This window comes from Penaeus vannamei, chromosome 19 (assembly GCF_042767895.1).
Source record: "Penaeus vannamei isolate JL-2024 chromosome 19, ASM4276789v1, whole genome shotgun sequence".
Classification (NCBI taxonomy): domain Eukaryota; kingdom Metazoa; phylum Arthropoda; class Malacostraca; order Decapoda; family Penaeidae; genus Penaeus; species Penaeus vannamei.
This window is the reverse complement of record NC_091567.1, coordinates 16,449,552-16,457,051: the sequence shown is the minus strand read 5'-3', so window position 1 is coordinate 16,457,051 and position 7,500 is coordinate 16,449,552. Positions and strand designations below refer to the sequence as shown.

At 50.4% G+C, this 7,500-nt stretch overlaps 1 protein-coding gene across 1 annotated transcript in view; it reads right to left on the bottom strand.

Moving 5' to 3' along the window:
• The window catches only part of LOC138864930 (uncharacterized), a 43,590-nt gene that overhangs the window by 9,382 nt on the left and 26,708 nt on the right, over positions 1-7,500 (bottom strand). The window lies entirely within an intron of this gene.

Below are 7,500 nucleotides of genomic sequence, written 5' to 3'. Positions count from 1 at the left end.
ACCTGTGCCCTCGGCTGCCCGGAGCCAGGAGGCGCTGGTGCCCATGCGTTCCGCTCCTGACGACGAGCAATGCGTCGCCGCAAATGGACTAACTTCCAGTCTTCTCTCTCCTTATCCATCTAATCCTCCTCGTATCTCCCTCTATCCACTCCTCCTCCCCTCTTCACTCCAAATCAATCTCCCTCAATAACTTTCCATCTCGACCTCACCCTTACCACCCGTCCTCATTCTTTCCTTTCTCCCTCTACCTCATATACCCCGCCCTATTCACTTTCTCCTTCTGTCTCATTTCAACTCTCTCTCTCACTCTCTGCACTCTCTCTCCCTCTCACTCTCTTTACTCTCTCTCTCTCTCACTCTCACTCTCTTTCTCTCTCTCGTTCCCTCGGCCAACTGATCTCCATCTTCTAATTTCAGTCGAGGCTGCCTGACGGCGGAGCGGCATCTTGATAACGCAACAGGGACTTCCTTACCGATAATCGCATTCTGGAAAAATTGCAAGGGATGGAGAGGAGGTCGTTGGGACGGAGAGCAAGAAGACAAGAAGTAAAGAGGAGGAGGAAGAGGGAGAAAGAAGTAGAAGAGGAGGAGATGGGGAGGAAGGGATGGTGACGGAGAAGGAGAGGAGGAGGGAGGGATGACGAAGAAGAAAGACGAAGAAGATGAACAAAGAATGATTTAGACGAAGAAGAAGAGGAAGAGAAGGAGGAGGACGTGGAGGGCTGGTGGAAAAGAGAAGACAAAGAAGAAAAGCAGCGAAAGAAGGGAAGAAGAGGAGGAGGAAGAGGAGGAGGAATGAAATGAACGAGGGATGGGAAAGCAGGGAAGGAACAAAACCACCAACCGAAGGATTAAAAGAAAAATAAACATGAAACTAAGAAACCAGGACAAAGGGAGTACACCGAGACGACTGACCCAAAGTAAATAAAAGAGGGAAAAGAACCGAGACTAATCCCCCCCAAAAACAAAAAACGCAAAAGAGACGCCTAACTTTCCTTAAACAAGTAAAAAGTAAATAAATAGATAAAATATAATAAAAAAGTAAAAAATATAAATAAAAGTGAGGAAGAAACTAAAGACAACGGAGACAACAGAAAAATATGATGAGCATGACCTGCTAACAGAGGGAACGTTCAGGCGAAGAAGGAAAAAGGAAAATGGAAATAGGAGGGAAGATGGAAATAAAAGGAGGAACATATAGAAAAGGGAAAAGCGATGGAGTAAACGTAGAGATGGACAAAAAAGGAAGAGAGAAACTGGAGTAAAAAATAAGTAAAGGAATAAATGAAAATAATAAATACTAATGATAAATAAGCAGCAAAAGAGGGAATGAAAACAAAAAATTGAAACCAAAAAGAGAAGAAAAAGAATTGGCGTTAAGGCATAACAAAAGGGAAGAAAACAGATGACAGATAATACAAGATATTAGGGAGACAGAGAATGGGGTAACCCAAAAGTCAAGAAATACGAAAAAATACGCTGAACACACACACACACACACACACACACACACACACACACACACAACACTTTCACACACACACACACACAAAAAAAAAAAAAAAAAAAAAAAAAAAAAACGCGAGATAATCAAGAGAGGAAAGGGAGCACGGAAGGAAGAAAGGAAGTGGGGGAAGAAGAAGAGGATAAAAGACCGGAAGGAGTGGAGGCGGCAGAGGGTAGGGTGAAGAGGGAAGGCTATGCAGAAGCTGAAAGAGGGAACGAGAGAAAGCAGGAAGGGAGGAAGGGAAAAGAACTGAAGGAATGGCCAAGAGAAAGCAGGGGGAGAGAGGGAGAGGTGGGAGGAGGGGGAAGGAAAAAAACAGGTGGAAGGTAGGGAAGGGAGAAAAGAGGAAGAGAGGAAGGGAGGGAGAGAAGAAGACGAGGGAAGGAAAGAGGAAGCTAAAGAAAGCAGGGTGGCGGGTAGAGGTAGGCGAGGGAAGGAAGGAAAGAGCGATAGAAAACAGGGAGAGAGACGGAGAAAGGAGGAAGAAGAGGGAAGGAAGGAAGAAAGTAGGATACAAAAGAAAGCGGGAAGGAGGGAGGGAGGAGGATGGTGGAGGGAAGAAGGAGGGAAAGGAAAGAAAATAGGAGCGACGGAGAGAGAGAGAGGGAAGACAGAGGGAATGGAGGAAGGAGCGAGAGACAGCAGGAAGGAAAGAGGGAGGGAGGGAGGGAGCGGGTGAAAACAGGAGGTAGAGGAAGGAATGAGAAAGCGGAAGGAAGGGAGGGTGAAAGTGAAAGAGGGAAAGAGGGAGGGCAGCGAACGAACGAGGGGAGCTGTGAGGGAAACACAGGGAACGGAAGGAGAGAGAGAGAGAGAGAGAGACAGAGACAGAGACAGAGAGAGAGAGAGAGAGAGAGAGAGAGAGAGAGAGAGAGAGAGAGAGAGAGAGAGAGAGAGAGAGAGAGAGAGAGAGAGAGAGAGAGGGAGAGAGAGAGAGAATCGCCAAGTATGACAGACAGACAGACAGACAGACAGAGTCAATACCCCGTGTTGACTCCCGGCGACTCGGCCATCTCGCGTGGCGCCGCCATCGCAGTGTTGACGTAACGTGTTGACCCAGTCTCCGAGTCTCCCAGTGACCTGCTTGACCTTGTGCGGAAGGGGCGGCCACAGAAAGGGGGGAGTGGGAGTAGGGGAGTTAGGGAGAGGGGACAGAGGAGGGTGGTCGGCACTGGGGAGCAGGAGGGGAGGACCGAGAGGAGAAGGGGAGGGAGGGAGGGTGGGTAAGAGTAGGGGGAGTGGAACGTGGGGAGTGTGAGGTGTGGAGTGCTGTACACTCAGTCCACACCCAAAGACTGCCGGTGGAAACAGCAGCAGTTCCTGGGGTAGGCTGCTGTCGGCGGGAACAGCGACAACGACGGGAGAGAAGTACTGCCGAGCTGTCAAGGGGCTGTGCTCTACCATCATCGCACTCACAGATGACAGATAATAGCATAATCAATTTACTACTAACTATTGCATTACGCTCGCAGTAATCAATGCACTAATAAACGGATTTGTAAAAATTAATAAGGTTACCAGACACCACACGAACAGACAAACTAACTGAAGTCTCCCTGTGGAAAGAGGACAACCCTTCCCTAACGAGGGAGGGGAATAGGACAACCCCCACTAAAGGAGAAGGGGAAGGGAGTAGCCCCCTCCTCCCTTCCCCTCACCGTGCGGACTCGAGCGGCGGTGCAGTTCGTAACTACATAATTCCAACTTGACCTCCAGGGAACAAAAACCGCCACGAGGGTATATGAGAGTCAGTGCACCGAGAACATAGCACGGGCACAGTCGCCTCCGTATTCTTAAATTCAAAGTAATTTTTTTTTCCTTTTCTAGTAAAATAATCATAGCAAAATGAAAAAAAGTCGTAGTTTGTCATAAGCTAAACAGGATAAAGCATTTGTGGAAAGGTATGAATGAGAACGAATATCTTCACAATACAAGAGATGTATTTAACCGGTTTCGATTATATCTTCGTCAGATATAATCGAAACCGGCTAAATACATCTCTTGTATTGTGTAGGAAATACCTGTTCGTTCTCATCATACCTTTCCACATTTGTCAACATAAATACGGTTCAGAATAAAGCATTAAAAAATACTATTCTCTAGTATACCAAACATAAAACTCGACTTACAGCAGATGACAAAGTGGCGACAATAAAAGAAACTGTTATAGTATGCACAAACAACGCCAAAGATCTTTACTTATAATTGAAATTCCAAGTTTATTCCCTCAAAGGCACGTTAAACCACCAAAGATAACTGCAATCCTCCCTCAAAAAAAGAAAAAAGAAAAAAGAAAAAAATAGTTTGCAAGCCCCCGCAAAGGAAAAAAATGCAACGGGATATACAAAATAGAACAACATCAAAGAAAAGGTTTCGCAAGATCAAAAACGCAAAATCAACCACTTCTCATAGGAAAAAGAAGCCCTGAAAAAGCCAGCTCGGCCGGCAGTGGACCTGAAGCAGCATATGTGCGCACTGCGGGGCTCAGTAGCGGCGGCACACGAGTCAGTATGTAGGCTCTGCTCATTCAGAGTGGGTGTGAGCGAGAGAATGAGGGAGTGGGGGAGTGGGGGAGGGCTGGGGGTGTGAAGGAATGAATGGGCGAGGCTGTATGGAGGTGAATGAGTGAGGGAGTGGAGGAGTATCAAAAGGTGCGAGTTAATGAGTGAAGGAGAGGAGACATAGCAGGTGCCAGGGAGTTAATGAGTCACCTCCACTATCCGGCCGAGAATTTGTGCGTGTGTGAGTAACGAACCGACTGCCACGACTTTCAAGGACGACTTGGCTAAGGTGAGTGGCTGAATTAATAAGTCACTGACTGACTATAGGACCGCCCGACTAACCGCCGCTTGACCGACTGACTGATCGACTGACTGACACCACACATGAAAAAAAAAATGTTTGCAGTCATGACATTTCATACAGCTGACTCCTATACGAGGGACTATACACTTGCCAGCAACCTGTCTCATTGAATGACAGTCTACAGAGACAGGTTCTCGCTGCCCGACATGGTCCACCCGAAACCTGTAACTGCAAGGGTCCGTAAACCAGTGGAGAGAGTGACTAGGGGAAAGACGGAGGGAGGGAGGGAAAGGGAGGATATGAGAGAGAGAGAGAGAGAGAGAGAGAGAGAGAGAGAGAGAGAGAGAGAGAGAGAGAGAGAGAGAGAGAGAGAGAGAGAGAGAGAGAGTGAGTGAGAGTGAGAGTGAGAGTGGTAGTGGTGAGTGAGTGAGTAGAGTGAGAGTGAGGAGGTATAGGGATAGGGCGAGTGAAGGAGAGTGAAGGAGAGTGAGGGAGAGTGAAGGAGAAGGGGGAGAAGGGGGAGATGGAGAGAGAGGGAAAGAGAGGAGAAGGGGGAGAGGGGTGAAAGAGAGGAGGGAGGGAGGAGGGAGAGGAGGAGCGAAAGACTGAGGGAGGGAGGGAGGGGAGCGAAAGGTGAGGGAGGAGGGAGGGAGAGAGGTGTAGGGGCAACATACTGCTACATGACAGCAGAGAAAAGAGGTGAAGGGAGGGAGGGGAGGCGGGAGGGAAAAGGGGAACCGACTACAGGAATGCAAAAAGTAGGAGGGTACTGGGCGAGGGAAGGGGAGGGGAGGAAGCGACGAAAGGAATGCAGAAGACAGGGGAGAGTGGGCGAGGGGAAGGGAGAAGAGGGGGAGTAAGCCGCAAAAGGAACGTAAAAAGAAGGGGAAGAGTAGCAGTTTCAGAGAGGCCTGAGGTGGAGTAAGTCACTAAATGATTGTGTAGGGGGAAAGCAAGAAGTAAACGTAGAAGGGGTGAAGGAGAGAGGAAAGGAAGGTGAGAGTTAGGAGGAGGGAAAGGCAGGGATAGGAAGGGATAGGAAGGGATAGGAAGGGAGAGGAAGGGAGAAGGAGGGAGGGGCAGGGAAAGAAAGGCAGGGAGAGGGAGGGAGAGGGAAGGGTAGTTAGTCGTCAAAGGACTAAAGAGAATTTATTGTGGCTACCCAGGGACATCAAAGGGACAAGGCGCCGCATAGGGCTGTAAAGGGAGCGGAGCCACTAAACGGGAACTCCTAAGTGCCATGTCCCTCCGAGGCACGAACGGGGGTTGGGGGTGGGAAGGAGGGAGGGAGTGGGAGAGGGAGCGATAGATAGATAGATAGATAGATAGAGAGCGAAAGGAAGAGAGAGAGAGGGGGAGAGGGAGTAGAGGGAGAGAGAGAGGGAGAGCAGAGGAGGGAAAGAAGACAGAGGGGAGAGAGAGAGAGAGGGAGAGAGAGAGGGGGAGAAAGAGAGAGGGAAGGGAGTGAGGGGAGAGAGAGAGAAAGAGGGGGAGGGGAGTTAGGGAGAGAGAGAGAGAGAGAGGGGGAGAGGGAGAGGGGAGAGGGAGAGAGAGACGAGGGAGAGAGAGAAAGAGAGACAGAGAGAGAGGGAGAGGGAGAGGGCGAAAGGAGAGGGACAGGGACTGGGAGAGGGAGAGGGGAGAGGGAGAGGGAGAGAGAGAGAGAGAGAGAGAGAGAGAGAGAGAGAGAGAGAGAGAGAGAGAGAGAGAGAGAGAGAGAGAGAGAGAGAGAGACAGAGAGAGAGAGAGAGAGAGAGAGACAGAGAGAGAGGGAGAGAGAGAGAGGAGGGAGAGAGGGAGAGGAGGGGGAGAGAGAGAGAGGGAGAGTGAGGGAGAGAGAGAGGAGAGAAGGAGGGAGGGAGAGGAGGGAGGGAGGAGGAGGAGGGAGTGAGAGAGAAAGAGAGGGGGAGGAAGAGGAGAGGGGGAGGGAGGGAGGGAAAGGGGGAGGGAGAGGGAAAGGCGGGAGGGAGAGGGAAAGGGGGAGAGGGAGAGGGAAAGGGGGGGAGGCAGAGATGGAGAGGGGGAAGGGGAGAGGGAGAGGGGGGAGGGAGGGAGGAGGGGAGGGAGGAAGGGAGGAGGGAGGGAGGGAGGTGGTGGAGAGAGGGAGGGAGAGTGAGAGAGAGAGAGAGAGAGAGAGAGAGAGAGAGAGAGAGAGAGAGAGAGAGAGAGAGAGAGAGAGAGGGAGGGAGAGAGAGAGAGAGGGAGAGGGAGGAGAGAGGGAGAGAGAGAGAGAGAGGGAGAGAGAGAGAGAGAGAGAGAGGGAGAGAGAGAGAGAGAGAGAGAGAGAGAGAGAGAGAGAGAGAGAGAGAGAGAGAGAGAGAGAGAGAGAGAGAAGAGAGAACGAGAGAAGGAGAGAGAAGAGAAAACGAGAGAGAGAGAGAGAACGAGAGAGAGAGAGAGGGAGAGAGAACGAGAGAGAGAGAGAGAGAGAACGAGAGAGAGAGAAAGAGAACGAGAGAGACAGAAAGAGAAAGAGAGAGATAGAGAAAGAGTAAAGATCAAAAGAAAGAAAAGAAAGCGAGCGAGGCCAGAGAGGCAGCGAGGGCCGCACGCGGTGGCCACCAAAGCGCGGCAAGAGGGAGTGGCGGCGGGGAGGCAGAGAGGGGGAGAGGAATAAAGAGACGGAATGCCGCAACGATTCGCAAGGACAATGCAGGATCGCTCCGGATTTTTCGCCCTCTTCAGTGTGGCTTTCCGCGTGCATTCTAATTGTGATTCCGGGGCTTCTAATGCCTTTTGGATGGGATGCCACGCGATCGCCCTGGGGGAGAGGGGGGGGAGGGAGGGGGGAGAGGGAGAGGGGGGAGGATATAGAAGCTGGAGGAATAATCTAGGGAGTGCACATTATTAGGTGGGGAGAGGCGAGGAGGGGAGAGGAGAGGAGAAGAGAGGAGAGGGAAGGAGAAGAAAATAGAAGAAGCTAGGAAAAGAGTTGAGCGCGAATGAGCAGAAGCGACCGATCCTAAACACGTGGGGCATCTGAGGAAACAAAACTGGCCAGGTTCCGAGACCGGGAAATAATTAATCACGCAATGAAATCAAAGGGATAACCGATGAAAAATATTATTCCCTGTGCACAGCGTGTAAACAAAATGTTGATCCCCGAGTTTAAAAAAAGCTCCGTTCATGACCGTGTTTACACTCGCATTCAAAGAGACGTAGGCCCACAGAGCGCAACATAAAGGGCC